At 49.9% G+C, this 20,996-nt stretch overlaps 1 protein-coding gene across 1 annotated transcript in view; it reads right to left on the bottom strand.

Moving 5' to 3' along the window:
- Positions 1–20,996, bottom strand: part of LOC144177985 (ATP-binding cassette sub-family C member 2-like) — a 603,957-nt gene that overhangs the window by 15,230 nt on the left and 567,731 nt on the right. The window lies entirely within an intron of this gene.

The following is a 20,996-nucleotide window of genomic DNA, read 5'->3' as shown; positions in this document are numbered from 1 at the left end:
AATTGCTCCGGCGCAACGCAATGCGTCTGTGAAAAAAGAAAAAAAACAGGTTGTACCCTTACAAAAATGAACGTTGCGATCCTATTAACTTTTTATAGAGTTCTTATAGAGTCTAAAAGAACTCATTAGAAACACATGGCAGGCTCATGCCCCAACGAGTCATCTCTATAAGATCTGTATAGAATTTCCAAACAGACCTCCCCATAAAAACTCACTCTACACATCTCAACAATATCTCTAGAATTTCAAAACAGACCTTCCTATAAAAACTCACTCTACTTAAACTCTATAAAGAGTCTATACATTCTTTAGCGAACTCGTTCAATAAAAGCTCATGGAGCATCCTCCATAATAGTGGTTTTTAATTTTTGTAGGGGCCACTAACTCTATTTAAGCTCACTAGAAATTCTATAGAAGTTTTAACGGGATAACTCAAGAAAGTTTCTAATGGCTCACTTTGAACTTTATATACAATTTTAAATTGAACATCTTGATGGACACTAGCTGTTTTTATATTCCAGATGTTGCAACCGTGTCATCCCAGTGCTGACACCAGTTGTTGCGACCGAGTAGGGGCACCCGATCCGAGCTCCGTGGCCTCCGACATACGAGTGGTAGCGTGTTTGATGCGAGCAGCCAGCCGCTGTTGAAGCCATGAAGTTCATAAGCCATAGGCTAACGTAACTTCATAACTTCATAGCGAGAGGTGAGCCGAAGCCAAAGAACAATGCCCCGACGCGCGAGGTTACAATACAGGACTCGAGCAGAGCGACAGCATGGATTCTCTGCTCAAACAGGAATGGATTACAGCGCTTGGGCGGCTTCTATTTATACCCAAAAGCCGTAACGGTCAAAACGCCAACAACCGGCAACACGCCACGAACGTCACAGACACACACAACGCTGTTTCGAGAGTTCATGAGTCGTCGGTAGCCTCGGCGCACGTTGAGTCCGAGAAAGGGGAGAGAGGAGGACTCCGCTGAGATCGCGAGGCCTCTGTGTCCTTGAACAAGACCCGACGTGCCGCTGGCAACCGCCGGAGTTTGAAGCGCGTTGAAAGCGAGGTGTCTGGCCCGGCTTGTCGAAACTTGAATGATGAGTCACCGACATGGTGGCGCCTGACGGCGGAAAGGCCCACGCAGTGGCTTCGCCGCACAGCCGAGGAGTGATGCGGGAAAGTACGGCGGCGCTGGCGGATTCGTAACACAGGTAAACACGGATTCTGCAAAAGCTTTATCGCTAGGCGAATTTCCTCGAGTCTCTCCAAGTTTTCTTTAAATGACCTGTTCGCTCAATATAATGCCGCGAACCATGTATGGGTTTGTTTATTTAGTGTTTGTTTTTACTGCCGGGCCACGCCCGGCTGTGTTATCTCCGTTCCAAACGAAGCGCGTCTTACATTCTTTACTTTTATGAAGCAGACTGTTTCAGTTGCCCAGAATAATCATCTGTGATCTACAATGTTCTGAATGTGAATCGACGGTTCCAGAAACACTTGCGCCGACAGATAAAAGCCTGCAGAGCCGACGCCGCGGCATTCGATTCGACGACACTCGCCTGTGCAAGTCACTTTGTTGACCGCTGCTTCGCCGCCTCTGTATTCTTTTGAGCTGTTAGGGGAGCACAAGTTCGCTCCAATAAACTTCTTTCTCCTTCAAGACAACTGCGTCGTCCTTGGCTTCGTGACATCTGGTGAAGGTGCTGGGTACTAAGCCTTTATGCTCTCTACGACATCCGGAAGCCGGCGAGCCAGTCCAACCAGAGAAAGCCGCCGAATGCAACGATTGCTACCAGAGTTCGGTCTTCTGCCAGAAGGTCCCAAAAGAAGGAACGCTGCAACCAATACCATGGTGCAAGAAACAATGTCGCCAATCGTCCTGCAGCAGCTCCGAGAACCGCCATCGTTCCGGGGAGCCCCCGCTGAAGACCCCGAAGAATTGTTGGAGAAGCTTGAGCGCGTCCGCATCTTCAACAGGTGGGACGATGAAGAAACTTTGCGCAATGTCTTCTTTTACTTAGAAGATGCTGCTCGAACTTGGTTCGAGAACCATGAGAGCTTTTTGACCGACTGGACACAATTGAAAAGGGAGTTCCTTAAGACCTTCACAGCCGCTGGTCTAACAACTAAATTTTTAATATCAGAAAAGGTGAATATAAATACTGAACACCAACAAAAAAGAAATAAAAAGACAATGCGCATTGGCAAACAAGTTGCAAAGGTCACGTTGATACCACAAGTAGATGTGCGCATGTTACAATCAAGGCACACGCATATACGCAATCTCTTTAGGATGGAGACACATGCTTGTCTGGCATACACACTTGTCACCTCCTTCAGCTATGTGGAATGCCTCCATGATTTCGCGGGTTGTTTGATTACGGTGCCTAAATAAAATGCTAGTGGCAGAAAAATTAGGTTTGCATTGGCTGGACTTAGAGCAATGCGAAAAAAGATGCGATGATACAGGGCCTTTGACTGACAATTCATGTTCTCTTAAACGCACGTTGATACAGCGGCCAGTTTTCCCAACATAGTTTCGGCCACAATGCAAAGGAATGCTGTACAAAACTCCCGTTGCGCATGCGACATACCGGTTCTTGTGGTTGACACCACAACCAACCTCTTTTTTCTCACTTCCCTGCTCTAACTTTCTGTCAAGCCTGCCACATACAGAACGCAACTTGTTGCGGGCCGTGATAGCCACTTGCACTCCATAGTGATGGCCCACTTTTTTTAGGCGGTGTGTGATCGTATGAATGTATGGAATGACGGCAACTTTTTTGGTCTTGTGTGTGTGCACAGCCACATCCCGGCCGCCAGACTTTGTTTTTAGGATTTTTAAAAGTTTTTCACACGACCATGGCAAGAGATGCTGTGGAAATCCCGCCTCCCTTAACTTTTTAACTTGCTCCTTGAAGCTGTTTGTCATCAAGTGCTGGCACGATTTCGAAATGGCTGAGCGAAAACATTACAAGGCAATAGCGTTTTTTACAAGCTTGGTATGGCCACATGAGTAGTTTAGCAAAGGCTTCACCGATCGTGGCGCATACATCCAGCAGACATGCTCCTTATCAAACCGAAGATAGAGATCCAGATACTGGATGCCATTCTGTTTTGTAGTTTCAATCGTGAAATTGAGTCCCAAACCCCTTTGCTTAAATACCTTTAAAATATCCACAGTCGCTCTTAGGCTGGATGTAGTCGTTAACCAGGTAGTCGTCTACGTAACGGAAACCTTTAGTGGCCATACCGTTCAGGCCCCTCTCAAGAGAGCGATCATCTTTGGCAAGAAAAATGTCGCTTAGAATTGGAGCCACTCGCGAGCCGATACATACTCCCGACTTCTGCGTGTACACTACACCGTCCCGGCTAACAACCAAAGAGTTTAAATAAAAAGTCAAAAGTTCCAAGAAAGCTGGAACAGGTATGTCGCTTACATTTTTAAACGCCATTTCATGGTTATCATTTGTAATGCACTCCTTCACAGCGGGCAAAAGATCGGCATGGGGAATCGAATAGCACAGATCTTCGACATCTATGCTAATAGCAGAGCAGTGAGAAAGGTGATGCGTTTCTAAATACTTGACTACAGCATGGGAATTTGGGACAAGGAAAGGATCATCAACGTGCAAAGTGGAAAGACACTTCTGTAAAAACCCAGATACACAGTACTGCCACGTCTGTCGCTCGGTAACAATTAACCTAAATGGAATTCCTGGCTTGTGGGTCTTGGCTGTGTAGAAAACGTCAAGGTGAAGCCTTTTTTACCAATTTGGCCAACTTGCCCAAATTCATGTCTATCAACAAGGAGCATGCTTCTTTCTTTCTTTCCATCAAGTTAACACCCACTTTCTTAAAGGTTTTCTCTACTGCTGCCATAGCCTTATGGCCAAAAAGAGCCTCAGGCATTGCAACAAAGGAACCCTCCTTGTCCGACTCAAGCACCTGAAGCTCATTGCTTACGAGGTGGTAAACTAGGGAAGACATTGGGGAACGCTTAACAGGTTTTTTCTCTCCCCCGACAGCCTCCATGCAGTCACTTATGCACCTGTATCGTCCATTGTCCGGAACGTGTGCACTTACGCCTCTACGACAGCCACCTTTTCCACCCGCCGTAGTTGCGGCTGGAAGCAGAACTTTGGTCTTAGCTGGAGCACCTTCTGGTGAACGTCTGGCAGGTGCGCGTCGCCCAGGAAGGTTACACGTCCTTGTGGTGGAACAGCTTTCCTCCTTCTCGGAAGGCTCAGCCGCACATGGTTCCAAAAGGCTTCCATGTGCTGATTGGCTACCCGAATCCAGTCACGGTAGGCACGGAGGCGCGACTTCGCAGGGTACACTAGGCCGCATTGAGTCCACAGGCAGTCACGGTAAATACGTTCTTGACGGCCTCATCCACTCCGCAGAAGTTTGCAGAACCGCTTCGTGTGGCTCGATGAAGGATGAAGCCAACCGCACAAGACTTGGATTCCTTCCGGGCAGGTTCCATGAATCAGATGCCATGATTTCCCTACCACTAGCATTTTATTTAGGCACCGTAATCAAACAACCCGCGAAATCATGGAGGCATTCCACATAGCCGAAGGAGGTGACAAGTGTGTAAGCCAGACAAGCATGTGTCTCCTTCCTGAAGAGATTGCGTATCTCCGTGTGCTTTTATTGTAACATGCGCACATCTACTTGTGGTATCAACGTGACCTTTGCAACTTTTTTGCCCGTGCGCATTGTCTTTTTATTTCTTTTTTGTTTGTGTTCAGTATTTATATTCACCCTTTCTGATATTAAAAATTTAGTTGTTACACCAGCGGCTGTCCTTGTGGTTACTTCCTTCGTCTTCGTCTGAATTCGCGCTGGTTTTCTCCAAGAATGTCTAAATTCCAACTAGCCCAGCTTGCAACCCTACTCAGTCTTGAGCGGACCTTTTGTGCCTAAGCTGAAGAAAGTTATGACCAGATGGGACGGTCCGCACATTCGCACAGCAGGAGGCCACCTCATGACGCCTTGTGGAACGTGCACATCGCGCGTCACCATAGACGGCAAAACGTACCCTGCGGCGTTCGTCATTTTCCCTAACTGCTCCCGCGACGTATTTCTTGGAATGGACTTTTTGAAGGACAACGGTGCAATAATTGATCTACAGACCAAGTCCATAAGTTTTTTCTGCGATCACTCCATGACGCCGGAACCGAACCCCGAACACCGTGCTGCTTTAAGGATCGCCAATGATCATGTCACACCGCCACGCCGCGCAAGCTTGATGATAGCCGTATACTGTGACGATGCTGTTCCTGACGTCGACGCTATCGTAGATAGTGACCAAAGGTTGCTCCTCGACCACGGTGTCTCCGTTGCAAGAGGCATTGCGCGCTTTACGCAACGCCAATCCCAAGTTTGGGTCACTAAGTTCACTCAGGAATACCAGCATATAAACAGGGGCGCTGCAATTGCGTTCCTCGAAGAAACACAAGAAGCAAGTGACGTGATCGTGGTTGCCGACTTTGAACGCACACCCGAAGATACCTTCAAGTTTCCGAATCCCTTCGACGTAAATCCGGCGTTTCCGCAAGAAGAACGGAAGAAATTATAGGATTTGCTGCATCTCTACAGAGAGTGTTTTTCGTCGATCTCAAAACTACGTCAGACACCTCTAGCGAAGCACCGAATAATAACCGAAGACAGAGCCCGACCTACCCGACAGTCACCGTACCGCGTCTCTTCACACGAGCGGGAAGCCATCCGGACTCAAGTCGACGACATGCTCAGCGACGATATTATACCGCCATCGAAAAGCCCCTGGGCTGCGCCGGTCGTACTCGTGAACAAAAAAGACGGCACATTAAGGTTTTGCGTTGACTACCGGCGACTCAACAAGATCACCAAAAAGGACGTGTACCCCCTCCCCGAATCGACGACGCCCACGACCACCTCTGCCGCACGAAGCACTTCTCATCGATGGAACTGAAGACCGGCTACTGGCAAATTGAAGTGGACGAGACGGACCGAGAGAAGACTGCATTTATAACCCCGGGCGGCCTATACGAGTTCAAGGCGATGCCGTTTTGGTTGTGTACGGCGCCAGCAACGATGTTGTGGTATTCTCTCGGAGATTCGACGAACACCTTGCAAGGTGTTCGTCGAAGGTGTTCGTCGAAGGTACAGACGAAGGTGTTCGTCTGTACTCGAGGCCATCTGTACGTCTCGGGTAACGCTGAAGCCTGAAAAGTGCCGCTTCGCGTACGAGGAACTCAAGTTTTTGGGCCATGTCGCCAACGGCACGGGAGTCCGGCCTGATACGGCGAAAACGTCCGCCATAGCGAACTTCCCAAGACCGAAAGATAAGAAGGGCGTGCGGAGATTTCTCGGACTATGCGCATACTACAGGCGCTTCGTCGCAAACTTCGCCCGCATTGCAGAGCCACTTACCCGCTTGACGAAAGAGAGCACCCTTTTCAGCTAGGAAAATGCCCAAGAAACAGCCTTCTGCGAGCTGCAACAATGTCTGCAAAGCCCGCCTGTGCTCGCGCATTTCGACGAAAACGCCTAAACGGAAATGCACACGGACGCCCGAGATATAGGCTTGGGTGCCATCCTTGTACAAAAGCAAAGCGGGTTCGAGAAAGTACTCGCCTATGCCAGCCGTTGTCTGTCCAAGGAAGAAAGAAACTACTCAGCCTCTGAGAAAGAATGCCTCGCGATTATATGGGCCATTTCAAAATTTCGCCCATACGTGTATGGAAGACCATTCAAGGTTGACAGACCACCATGCGCTGTGTTGGCTCGCCAATTTGAAGGACCCCTCTGGCCGTCTTGGTAGGTGGAGCTTGCGCCTGCAAGAATTCGACGTTAGAGTAGTCTATAAATCCGGGAGGAAACACTCCGACGCCGACTGCCTGTCCCGTGCCCCCGTCGACCCACTACCACAAGACTCCGATGAAGACAGCGCGTTCTTCGGAGTCGTGACTGAGAGCGACCTGGGCGCCCAGCAGCGTGCCGACCCCGATCTACGCGTCATGATCGACTACCTCCAAGGATGCAACGCCGCCATGCCCAGGGCCTTCAAACGCAACTTAACTGCATTCAGCCTTAAAAACCTTCGTCCTCGTGAAGAATTTCAGCCCCGGAACAAGCGCGAATTATCTTCTTGTCATCCCGGCAGATCTTCGTGCCGAACGTTTTCAAGCATGCCACGACGACCGTCTTCCCGACATCTCGGCACAGCTCGCACAATTTGCAAAATCAAGATGAAGTACTACTGGCCCCGCCTTGCATCCGACGTCACCCACTACGTCCGGAGCTGCCGTGACTGCCAGCGACGAAAAACGCCACCGATGAGACCCGCCGGACTCCTGCAGCCGATCGGCGTCCCATCTAGGCGCTTCCAACAGATTGGAATGGACCTTCTGCGCCCGTTCCCTACATCCCGATCCGAGAACAAGTGGATTGTTGTAGCGACAGTCTACATGACGCGCTACGCAGAGACCGCCGCTCTTCCGAGGGGGACTGCACAAGAAGTCGCAAGGTTCTTCATAAGCCAAGTTGTGCTGCGACATGGAGCCCTGGAAGTCCTAATCACGGACCGCGGAACGGCCTTTACTGCGGAGCTGATGCAAGGGATATTACGCTACAGCAACACGCATCACCGAAGAACGACGGCGTACCACCCCCAAACGAAAGGACTAACAGAACGCCTGAACAAGACAATCGCGGATATGCTGTCAATGTACGTCGACGTTGAACATAAGATTGGGAACGAAGTGCTACCGTATGTCACCTTTGCGTACAACACGGCTATCCAGGAAACAACGCAGATGACGCCGTTCGAGCTTGTCTACGGAAGACGGCCGACTACGATGCTCGACGCCATGCTTCCGCACGAAAGAAGACGACGACCACAACGCTGACGTCATACCTTCAGCGTGCGGTGGAGGCCCGTCAGCTGGCTCGAGTTCGTACAACGGACCAGCAGCACAACCTCCGACGCCGAGACGCCGAGTACCACCCTGGGGATCGTGTGTGGGTTTGGACTCCCATCCGACGACGCGGACTCAGTGAGAAGCTTCTGCGACGGTATTTCGGACCCCACCAGATTCTACGACGTGTCGGCCAACTTACCTACGAAGTGATCCCCGATGGTGATTCCGGGACATCACGACGGCGCACGCGGCCCGAAGTCGTCCACGTGATTCGCTTGAAACCTTACTATGCAAGATGGCAGACTTTCTTTTGTTGTTCGTTCGGACTGTCTATTATTTTAGCATCGGGTCGATGCACTCTTAGAGGGGGGTACTGCCGCGAACCATGTATAGGTTTGTTTATTTGTTGTTTGTTTTAAAGTAAAGCTTTTTACCTCTACCCCCAAGGGTTCTTTCTCGACCGTTGGTGTCAACAGAAAACTCCAGTGAACAAATAAAAGAAGTTACTGGCACCGCTAGGAATCTAACCTGGAACTAATACAGTAACGGAGCGTGAGCCCGTTGTCTTACCGACTGAGCTACGAGCCTACGCGGAAACGGGGAAAAGCGGCGGTGCACTCACCAAGCACATGTGCAGTTTTACCCCCTGCATTCTCGCTGGTTGCCACGTGATAGCGTCACGCGACCACTAGCGCCGCTGTGCGCTCCGCCCGCGGCACGTGCAGTGGCTGTGTCCGCACCTTGAGCATTCTCTGTGACTTACAAATGTTAAAGAATGCTCACCCCAACGCATGCAATCTCACTTCTAGTACGCCTGTATGCTAAAGCCTGTGGCCTCCAGTGTTCACCTGAAAAATCACAGCTCTTTGTCGCCCGCCCTAACGCCAAACTACACATCAATGAAGACACTCAAGTACTCCCAAGCCCCATAATAAAAATCCTGGGCCTACATCCCCAGTCCAACACCAAGAGTGACGATCCTTGCAGCGCCTCAAACACAGCATCAATCAAATCATACACATAATCAGGCGAGTTCCCACCAAGACGCGATGCCTCCATAAAGACAATACCGTTCGATTAATTCAAGCTTTCGTCCTCTAGAGAATCACTTCGTCCTCTAGAGAATCACATACCCCTGTCTTCTTTTCCGCAAGGAGGACATAAAGATGCTTGATATAGTGATTATAAATGCGGTTGAGCGGGCCATTAGTCTTTCCATGAGTGCGCCCACGAAGAGGGCTCCTAGGATGGGGCTGCACTACACCGTGGAAAAGCTGATACAAGGCCACGTTTCTAACCAGAAGCTCAACACCCTCACTGGGGATCATGCAGTTGTCTACACAGACGCCTCCGAAGATCTAGGATAGCAGTACGTCATCATCGCGGCTACCTCCAGACCCAACCTCCGTGCGTGTGCCTCACTCAAGACCCAAGACATGACCGCAGCAGAAGAGGCAACCATCGCCTTGGCTCTCACTCAACCAGGGGTTTGGAAGGTGGTCACCGATCCCCAACAAGCCTACCGGAATTACCAGTCGGGTTGGGTCTCGCTGAGCTGGACGGCGTGTGCTAAAAAACCACTCCCCCAACGGTTCCATTCAGCTCATTTGGACACCCGCTCACACTTCCATGGAGGGCAACGAATACGCCCACCAAGAAGCGTGCGCTTTTATCCCCGAGGCCAGGGAACCGGGCGAGGACAGTCACCCGCTTGTCATGTTCAGGGACATAACCCAGCATTATCGTCTTCAGAGACACACCCTATCTCACCTTACCCTGACCTTTCCAGAGAACAACAAACTATGCTACGGCTCATCCAATACGGCTCCTTCCCACACCCGACGCATGTTCACTTAATGCACCCAAATCGCTAAGGCGCTGAATGTAAATTTTGTTCAAAAGTAGGAACACTCCGCCAATCTGGGTGTGCAACTTTAGCCCTGAGCACCCTCCTCTCTTTCCTTCAACTACCCAACAAGAACAATGGGGGACGCTGCTGTCCAGACCCCGCTGCCTACCCAGCTTCTGCTGGTGGACAGAGCACAGGCGGCGCGGACTGCATATGGGCTCCAGTGAAGAAGAAACCACTCCTCTGGGCCGCACTCTGGGCAGTTCAGAAATCTCAATAGGAGTATTTCCTCCTCCACCATCTCCTCCTCCTTATCATCTTCATACCCTTCGACCGTCGCGGCTGCTGATCTCGTTCGTCGCCTCCGTCCGCGACGGCAGAGCCGGAGAAGTCAGATCGTCTAACACCGGGTTTAAGCTTTAATTTAAAAAAAAAAGTCTTTCTACTCATGTGATATACCAATTAAACTCAACCAACCACCGTTCATGCATCATGTTGTGGATTTTACCTTATCAGGAATATCACTTTGAAGTAATAAAGGACGCGGTTAAGTAGATTTCACTTCTCTCTGATTTCGTTATTTGGAGAGCGACGTGAGTGAATTTAAAGGACGTCGTATGGGTAATCGTTGGGGATGCCGTTTACAGCTTTGCTTTCCAACCACATTCACAGTGTGGATTGGTGCGAATTTTCTTACTTCCGGGCCACGCGCGGCTCTGTTATCGGCGTTCCAAACGAAGCGCGTCTTACATTCTTTACTTTTATGCCGCACGGGCTATCACATTCAGATAAGCAGACTGTTCAGCCCTAACGTCACTAGCCCAGAATAATCTTCTGTGATCTACAATGTTCTGGATGTGAATCGACGGTTCCAGAAACACTTGCGCCGACAGATAAAAGCCTGCAGAGCAGACGCCGCGGCATTCGATTCGACGACACTCGCCTGTGCAAGTCACTTTGTTGACCGCTTCTTCGCCGCCTCTGTATTCTTTTGAGTTGTTAGGAGAGCACATGTTCGCTCCAATAAACGTGTTTTCCTTCAAGACAACTGCGTCGTCTATGGCTTCGTGACATCTGGTAGAGGTGCGGGGTACATCAACCCTAAGCCCTCGTCAAGCCGACAAGCAAGCCCCACTCGTGTCAGCCGCCGACAGCAAGGTCTACAGCCAGAGTTTGAACTGCGTCGTCCTTGGCTTCGTGACAACTGCGTCGTCCTTGGCTTCGTGACAATATATAGAATTTATTAAACGTTTATGCAAAGAAATCGCGGAATTCATTCAGTGTCGACATGTCTACTCATTATCGCCCTCGCCTCGAAGATGTGCATTTCATCCCAAATTTTTCGATGGAGGCGGCGCACGGAGAACGAAAATGTTCGTATGCAGGTCAAAGGATGCATACCGCGATCATCGAATTTACAATCTTTAAAAAATTATAGAATTGGCTTCAATATTTTGAGGAGATCACTCCCAGTAATTTTGACAGCTAGCGGTGGCCGGAGACATGTCGAAAATCAATCTTAATTGCCCCGCCGCGAGAACTCGAATTGCTGCGACACTGGCGAAAGAGAGAGAGAGAGAAAAACACTTTATTGGTGAGACACCGGGTTCAGGTTGGGGGGGTGGCCTCAGCCCAAATGGCTGAAGCGACGTGTAGTGCCCGTTGCGTCAGGGTCCGTTGACCCACGAGGCAAGAGCTACCCAAGGCCTGCTCCCAATGGGGGGGGGGGGAAGACGGGGGTAGGGGTCCGCGGGGCACTCGCATAAGGAGTGGTATAGCGTGTCGAGGTTGCGGCATCTCGGACACTCTGCGGAGAGGAAGAGGTGTGGGTGGGAGTGCTGTAATTGCGTGCGATGGGGGAAGGAGTGGTTTTGTAGACTGCGCCACATCTGTGCTTCCTCTATCGTAAGTTCGGCGTTGGGTGGGGGCAGTGTTCTGCGGGTGAGGCGGTAGTGTTGTGTGATGTCTCGGTATGTGGTGAGGGCGTACCCAGTGACGTCGACTGCTCCGTGCGTCGACTGCTTCATGCCCGGGGTATTAGTGCTCGGACCCGCTGATTAGCCACCTCGTTGGTTCCCACGCCAGTGTGAGCCGGGGTCCACAACAACATCACGGGCTGGTCGGGAGGTTTTTTTAGAAGAATTGTTAGTGCCGAGGCTGAGATGTTGCCCTTCTGATAGTTGTGAAGCGCCTGCTGTGAATCCGATAGCACGACGGTCGGTGTTGGCGTCTTGGTTATGGCGAGAGCGAGGGCTGTTTCTTCTGCAGTGGTGGGGATTGAAGTACAGATCGAGGCTTTCATTGCTGGTTGCGGTTCTGTGGCGGAGGCAATTCCTGCGATTGCGAAGGCTGCTCTGTCAGGGTACCGTGCCGCATCCACATACACGGTGTGTTTGTCTGGTGGATAGTGCTGCGAGTGGTAATGCGCGCGTGCCTCTCTTCTTCCTGCGTGGAAGGTCGGGTGCATGTTTCTTGGGATGGGTTTGACCTTGATTAGGGCTCGTATGTGTCTTGGTATCCTGGCCGCAGAGGAGTCGGTGTTGGGCGGTTGTATTTGGATCCGCTGCAGTATGTACCTTCCAGTCGTGGTCTACGCCAGCCTGTGTATCTGTACCGTGCGATGGGCATCGAGTATCTCGTCTACGTTGTTGTGGATGCCCAGTTTTGCAAGTCTGGATGTTGGAGCGGAGTGCGGAATGTGCAGGGCCGTGCGATGGGCTCTCCGAAGTAGCGCGTCGAGCGAGTCTTTGGTAGATTGGGTTAGATTCACATAAGGCAGGTGGTAACTGAATCTGTTGACTACGAAGCCCTGTACGATCCTTAGCCTTTCTTCCTCTGTGAGGCCATGTTGCCTCGAGGTGATTCGTTTTAGCATGAAAACTGTTTGTAGCGTATGTGACTTGAGGACGCGCACTGTCTAGGTTGTCCCTCTATTGGCCTGTATCCTCAGTCCTAGTATTTTTAAGGTCGAGACAATGGGTATGCTTTGCCCTCCGATATCGACTTTGATGGGCGGTTGGGTGGCCGGTTTCGTCCTGGGGGGATGAAGGATCATTAGTTCAGATTAGGTAGATGAGTACATAAGGACCGCTTTGGCTGCGTGTTCCGCGATTACTTCGGCGCATTTCCTTAGCGCCTGTTCGATGACGGCGTCGCTGCCGCGGTCGACCCAGAGGGTGATATCGTCTGCGTATATCGTTGATCTTACTTTTGGGATGGTGTAAAGTGCGCTGGCCATCGGTGGAATTGCGAGATTGAAGAGTAAAGGCGAGATTACGGCTCCCTGGGGCGTCCCCTTGTTTGGCATCTTGAAGATTTGTGTTTGGGACGTTCCTAGTTTCATCTGGGCTGTCCGGCCTGTGAGGAAGGATTTTACATAAGCGAATGTTCTTGCTACAAGCCCGAGCGTCGAGATTTCTGTTAGTCTTGCTTCGTGTGATACGTTATCAAAGGCTTTGTGGAGGTCAATGGCTAAAATGGCCGCTTTGTCTTTTTTCGGTGGGTGGTGCAGTAAATAGTGTTGAATCTGTATAACGGCGTCCTGAGTTGAGAGCCTTGGTCTGAAGCCGACTTGTTTGTGTGGGAGCATGTCGTTCGTCTCGAGGTAGTCTACTATGCGGGCGTTCACGACTTGCTCCGTGAGTTTCCCCACACGCGACGTAAGCGATATTGGTCGGAGGTTTTCGATTTTGATTGGCTTGCCTGGCTTGGGAATGAGTGATATGTTTGCGTGCTTCCAATCGGGGGGCACTTCCCCTTCTCGCCACACCTTGTTAAAGTAGGCTGTCAGGGTCTCAGTCGCTGTCTCTTCAAGATGTCGTAATATCTTGTTGTATATATTGTCTTCTCCAGGTGAGGTCGCTCTTCTGAGCGTTCTGATGGCGGCGTGCACCTCTTCGAATGTGAATTCGGCGTCTAGTATTTCGTTGCTCGCGCCCATATAAAGCGCAGGTGGTGAGCGCGTATTATCATTTTGGGTTGCGTATAGCTTTATGAGCTCACCATGCATTTGCAGCTCCGTGCCCTCGTAATCTTGTATAAGCTTGGTGGTCTTCTTAGCAGATTCTGTCTTGTTGTTGCTGGGGTCGATTAATTTCGGTAGGATCGCCCACGTGCGCTTCATCGATAGTGTGCCGCGCATTTCGTCGCACGCTTGGAGCCACTGCATTCGCGTCACGTAGTCTGCGTGTTTGGCTATTGCTGTCTTCAAGTTCTGTATCTTTATTCTTATTGTTTTCCTGTGCCGGTGTTTTTTTCCATCTCGCTTCGATACTGCGATATGCGTCCCACATGTGCTGTAGCTTAGAATCAACATACGGCGCTGGAACTATGGGGTCTATTGGTGCATCGCTGTCTTCTTTGCACTTTAAAATGGTTTGCATCCATTCTATGATGTTGCTTTCTGTAATTTCCTTGGGCGGTTCCACTTGCGTACATTTCTGTCTGAACAGATCCCAGTTGGTGAGGGATTTCCTGGGTGGCTCTTGTGCCAGCCGCGTCTTGTAGTTGGCTTCGAATTCTATTACGTAATGGTCGCTCCCAAAGTTTTGAGAAGAGACCCCCCATTTTTCCGCTATTACGTTGTGTGTTAGGGTTAGGTCCGGGGTTGTGTCTCTTTGTACGCTATTTCCGATGCTGGTCGGTGTTCCTGGCGTATTGTGTAGGGTGAGACCCAAAGTCTGTATTAATTCTTCCAATTTCCTTCCCTTGCTTGTTGTCTTGTGGTATCCCCATGCCTCGTGTGGAGCGTTGAAGTCGCCTACTATTATCAAGGGTTGGCGTCCGACTATTTTCCAAGCTTCCAGCAAGAGGGGTTTGAAGTTGTGGGTCGTCTGCTTTGGTGGGCTGTAAATGTTGAGCACGTGGAGAGGCTGCTGTCTCTTCTTGACTGGCAATAGAGTTATAAATACGTGCGGTATATTTCTGTTGGTTATTTCGCTAGCGGATGTACATATGTTTCTGTTGACGAGTGTAGCTAGCTGTGGGTGTTCGGGGTGTGTGTACTCTTTATAGTTAAGAAGTTTGGTGTTGAATCCTGTCTCCTGTAAGGCTATGACGTCGGGTTGATTATCTAGCGTGGACAAGTGGGCTTGCAGTTGGCTTCTCTTGGCTTTGTAGCCTCTGCAATTCCATTGCCATATGGTGATGTGTCTAGAAGTCGGCATCTTGCTCGATATCTATTGGTACAGGGGTCGTGCTCGCCTGGTCGGTTAAGTTGCTTGTCGGTGCCTTCGCGCTCGTTAGGCTTCCAAATAGTTCCGCTCGCAGGGCCGTAATGGATTCTCTTAGTGTGGCGTTTAGTGACTGAAGCATTTCTTGTTTCAATTCTTGCATGTCTACACTGCCCATGTTGTCGTCGGACTTGGGGTTAGTTGCCGGCTTTCTGGTGTTCTTGCGCTTAAGCGGTGGCGGGGTGGGTTCTGTCTCCGCGCCATTGTTGGTTGTTAGCTTCGCTATCTGCGCTTTAAGGTTGCTGTTCTCTGCCCTAAGTTGGCCGTTCTCGCTTCTAAGTAGCGCTATGTCGGCTCGCATATTTTGCATCTCTTTTAGAATTAAATCCAGTTTGCTGTCCTGAGATGTAGGAGATGTAGTATGTATGGGAGGAGGGGTGAAGTTGGGAGCGAAAAGGCCTTTGCTGGTGTTGCCATTGTTGCGGTGCCGGTTGTTCCTTGGAGAACTTGGATGTAAGTCCGCGGGTGCCCCAGTGGCGGCAGCTGTTTCCCCTGTGTCGTCTTCTCGAGGGGTTTGGTAGGCTCGTGGTTGCGGTTCCCCTCCGTCTGGTGTGGTTTTCCTTGGCTGTTGCTGCTCTGTTGACTGTTGGTTGGTACATTCGGCGTCTCGCTCTTGGTGTGTGGTTGTCGACGCCTTGGTTGGAAGCGGCGGGGGCAACCCGCGGCTCCCGTTGGGTGGGCCTCTCCGCACAAGATGCAGTTCGGTTTGCACAAGTGCTGTTCCGGGGCTTGCGCTAGGCCGCAAGCGGCGCATCTTTGGGTAGGTGGTTGATTGGGGCAGACGTCTTTTCGATGGCCCGGCTGCCAACAGTTGAAGCACGCCTCTGATTTTCTCTTGAACGGGTGGCAGCGGAGGGTGGCCGCCCTGTAGCGGACCCAGAATGGCAAATGGGGTCCCTGGAATAGCACTTGCACTAGGGTGGAGTTCCGCAGCCGCTTGGCGTCTAGTATGTGGAGGTTGTGGTTGTTGGCTGTCAGGCTGCGCATAATTTCTTCCGGAGTGTCGTTTTCTGTCACGGTAAATATTACTCCAACCGCGGTATCGGATGGCGGGGGGATGTGGTTGCACAGGGTGTACGTGCCGTTGGGCAGTTGAAGTTGGGTCATGCCGAGGGACTTGAGCGCTCTCTGCTCAGAGGGGGTGCTGACAATGATGAAGTTTGATTTGTGATGGATTCTCACTTGGTCCTCGTTGGGTAGTTCTACGCCGGCCTGCATCAAAACATAGTCCGCTAGCGTGGCGGCCGGGATCGTGTGGCGGTCCAGTCCGCCTTGAGGGCGGAGGATGATCTTCACATCATCGTCAGGCAGTGGGCTCTCTGGAGGCGGGGGTCTTGGTCTTCTCCTCTGTGGCGGGGGGCGTCGTCCTTTGACAAGCTCGTTATGCGTCGCCGGTTGTCGGGAGAGGTTCTTGATCTTGTGGCGGATCTGCTGCCAGTCGGGCTTGAGCAGCTCCGCGGGGTCTATTGCTGATCCCTCCACAGAAATTTCCATTCTGAGGGGAACTTGGCTCGCGCCCGTTGGGCCTGGCGGCTCAGCGGGGCACGTGCTCATGCGGCGCGAGGAGGGCCGCGGGCATGCAAGTGTTCGCAAACCTGGCGGGAGTAGGAGAGCAGGAACGATCCTCGGTGGAAAACTTGTTAGGGTTGCGCAGCGGCTTGGCGGGGCCTTGCGCTTGATCGTTACTGGCGTGAGGAATATTGGTAAACTCACTCGAAGAGGTCTTGGTAGGTCGCTGATCGTTAACTGTCGCTCTGGTATCATCTGTTGGTGGCTGGATCCACCTTTTTCGGTTTTGTGGTCCTTCAAAGACGGAGCCGACGTGATGAGGGTTTGTCCATCACGGCCACCTGGTGGCTATCACACTGGCGAAAAAATGCGACAGATATTCCCTGCTGTTTGTGGGTGACGTCAGATCTAGCTCGTTCCATAACGGGAAGCAAGTACTCCCCGGCGCTGTTGTTGTCGGTGGTCTCCTTTCACCAGGCAGTTCTTGTCACATATACCTGCTAGATTTACATAACAAATATGTGCCATCCCACCTAGCTTAGTGCAGCGACTTTGTGTTTCTCTGGGGCGGCATGATACTAACAGTGGTGTTTTGCAGATATGTCTGCTTATCTTACAAGCCCAGACGCTACAACATATTTCACTGATAAAAGTACTCCTATATATACTGAGCGAAAAAAAAGAACACAACAGAACTTTGTTGTAAACCACTACACGTTGAGAAAAGAATTAACAATAATGGATTTTTTTATATAGTCAAATTTGAAAACAACACTCCAAGCCAAGTGAACGCAAGCTTGGCTTCATCATTGTTCGATATCAGACTTCATTCATTCAAGGATTCAGAACTCCAGTTATCCCTCGCTAACATAACCAATTCGTTGAGGATAACGTGAACTGTATACGATCGCACGTGTAGAACTGCAGTGTGCAATACAGAGAATCCCACAAGTAGCAAACGCGGATCGACGTTCAAAGCCACGTAAAAACGTTTCTTTCAAGCAAAAAATACCGTAAGCGGTAGAGGGCCTCAGTCCAAGGCCTCTGAAGCCGCCGCTCACACTAACTAAACCAACCAACGCAGGAAAAAAAATCAAGACAAACTGAAGCACTGAAAAACGATTCATCTTTTCTGAACAGGGACAAAAAAAGAAAGAAGGAGCCTGACACTGCTTATCGTCACTACAAAAATAGGGAGAGAGAAAGAGAAGCCTAACAAATTAGCACAGTGTTTTCTAGACACTGTAGAATTAGTGAGGTGGCGTGCCGCTTGTTACACACCGAACCACTCTCTCGCCAACAAAAGTATTTGGTTTGAAAATGTCAACGCATTCGCGGTCCACGTTTCTCAGAAGCAAACGCCTCGTAAATATCCTGCGCCTGCAAGCAGATCCCGAACTTGAAAACTATTTGAAAGGATTGGCTTTTCAGATTCTTCCGTCCTGTCTTCGGCTGCCGTTCGCCGAAGAGGGGAAGAGACGCGGGCGCGCGGACGCAAAAGACGTGTGCCATCCACCTGTGCCCCTGCCGATAAGCAGATGCCACTCTCTAGTACGCTGTATTGTCACTGTCGCCAGCGGCGCTAAGTGTTGCTCGCGATTTATGTGCCTTCTGCGGTGCTTTACGACGAGCATCGAAGATCAGGCACTGCAGTCCAGCAGGCGATACATCGAATGTATTGAAAGAGAAGCCATCATAAGCGCTCTTCGCCCGTGAACATCCTTTGTTCCGCCGTGTGTGTGCGTGCACAGTGACACCGCGATAAACAAGCTTCCGAAGTGATGTGTGGCCACACCTTGGCGAAATTTGTTATCAACGCTTTGGAACCCGTCGTCAAGTCACGACGCTGGGTACGACGTGGGTATACGCAAGGTAAGTTCATTCTTTGCGAGCGCTCGTGCACATTTCGGCTGGCGCATGGAGGAAGAATCCGCGCATGGAGGAAGAATTCCTTCATGGAGGAAGAATTCCTCCATGGGCTAGCACCTCGTAGGCTTCGTGCCCCCCCCCCCCCCCCCCCTCCACGCGAGACTCCCTTAATTCCCTTCAGTGCGCCTTACAGCTAATTCTGCTCGTGAGGCCGGCGGCCGCCATCGCTACCGTTCGCCTCGCGGACCGCAAGCTCGGCAACTAAGTCAGGCGTCGTCAAATTGCCGTACTCGCTCTCTAACGCGCCCCGAGAGCGTACGTGTCGTCCGGGTGCTGGCGGAGTGTTTGATTAGCGCAATTTGTGCTGTAAGAAAAGTAGGCAATATACGAGGATGGAGGAGAAGTTAAAAGATATAAGATTTTACAAAGCCAAGAGGGAGAAAATAATATCTAAGGGAAGAAAACGGTGCCAGGATGAAACTTATAACCGCGGGGGACGGAGTAAAAGTTCTGGCTGCTAGACAGGGCGCGCGCGGGCGCTCGAGTACGGCAGTTTATCAACGCCTGATTCTGTTCTCGAGCTTCAAGAGGATGGCGCGCATATCGTAACGGTGGCAGCCAGGATCACAAGTGCGCTAGCTGTGCACCGCACTGCACGGTTTATGCATGCCGTCTCGAGAGCGACCTAAAAGATATTATGCCACCCCAGCCTGTGAAAAATACTGTATTTAAGTGTAACAAATTGAAGGGTGAAGCTATTGTACCGGAACTTTATATTTTTCCTTCAATAAGTATGTTATTGTCTTCCGCACTGCTGTATTGTTGTATTGTTTTCGTGTATGCGTTTTCATCTATCCTAAGCTAATGATCTAACCCAATCTTGCGGAACTGCAGACGCAGTTCCGGAACAGAACGGACGAGACCTATATTACCTAATACCAAGTTTGCAAAAAAAAAAAAAAAGACACCGTGATTAAAGTACAAGAGACGTTAGGCAAACAAAGTTAACGAAAATGAAAAAAAAATTGAAGGAGGTCGAATCAAACCAGTGCCTTTCAGAACAATGAGAGGCACGAAAACTGCGCCATGTACCCACACCTGACAGCGCTAGGCTGGGAGGCAGAACTACCAGTCACATGGAGGCCAGTGTGTTAATTAGGAGACATGGCGGCAAATTATCTTGTACGATCTAAAGTACTGGCTGCCAGCACTATATCCCCTTCCTTATTTGAATGATTGCTTGAATAAAGAGTTCCGGGAGTGCAAGGCAGAGGCGCAGGGGCCCTGTGCCGAACGTGGCGTGAAACTTACTTCACTCTAGCTAACATAATGCCAAGGAATATTGCTTTTGAAAAATACATAGAAGTATGTATTCACAGAACTAGAATTTGAACCCAAAGCGTCTTTTTACCTTGACGCCCTGAAGGGAAGCAGACACTAGGCTGAAGATGCAGATGAAAATGGGCTGTTGTGATTGTAGTCGTTGCAAATAGACTACACAATGTTGTCATATGTTGGTCTTCTACCATGAAGCGCCGATTCTCTGCGTGTATCTTTCCGTGAATTTCTTATTAGCAATTTTTTGTCCTAGGTGGTAGGGAACTTGTTGTGCTAGAAGCAGGCACAGGTGTCAAACTTTGAAATTGATGAACACCAGCTTTGACTTAAGCATTTGTTCAACTTGCTAGCATAAACTCAAATCTGCCATTGCTTGTAAACAAAACCTGTTGACTGGTTTTATCAGCACAATTTTGAATAAGTTGGACTGAATGTCGTCAGTAATAGCATTATCACTGAGGGCATGTTGGCTGAACATGGCATCAGACGCGCCACTAACACTAGACTGTCATTAAGCGCAGGCTTAGCCAATGACTTGTGACAGATTTTCTGCCTCTAGGAATGGCCCAAATGATTGGTCAGCACGATATCACTAAATTGTGTTTTGCTTCAAGGCCCTGCACCATACACAGCGCTTCTCACGGCGAAGTGCACGATAGAAAAATTCTTCTGAAACTCAATAAAAATTTTATCCACATTCAATGTAAAGTCTATAGGTAACTTTAATAAAAACTTAATAGGGTTATTCTATCGAGTTTCGATAACTACTCGATAGAAAAAGTCTATTGAAACGCCTTGTCCCACTTCAATAGGAACGCGGTGGCCAAATTACTTTTGAAACTCTATAGGCAGATCAATAGATAATTAAAAAGAAATCGTTAGGTTCTTTCGACAAAACTCAATAAACTTTCAAAACCATCACGATAAACGTTTTGTAAGGATAGAGGAGTTAGGGGAGACATTGGCTGGATTTCTAGATGATGTCGCTACAATCTTGCATCTAACGACACTGGTAGAGGAGAGATGCGAAAAAACCATTCCGCCGCATAGCACAGGCACTTGGAAACAAAGAAAGGCCGTTTAATAACAACGTTCGTCGAAACGCGATATAAACAATCCGCTGTAACCAGAAACCTAACCGGAAATTATTCGCTGTGGAGGAATCAGATTGTTGCCAAAGCTAAAGAATACTTTCTGCAGCATCGCAGACTAAGCTACGAAGGGGAAAAATGCACGCCAATCCACCCTGTGAATGCTTATTTATTTATTTATTTGTTTCAAAACAACCC

Source organism: Haemaphysalis longicornis, unplaced genomic scaffold, assembly GCF_048455015.1.
Source record: "Haemaphysalis longicornis isolate Haplotype H1 unplaced genomic scaffold, Haemaphysalis longicornis Haplotype H1 scaffold_1, whole genome shotgun sequence".
NCBI lineage: Eukaryota > Metazoa > Arthropoda > Arachnida > Ixodida > Ixodidae > Haemaphysalis > Haemaphysalis longicornis.
This window is presented reverse-complemented; position numbering and strand designations above follow the sequence as displayed.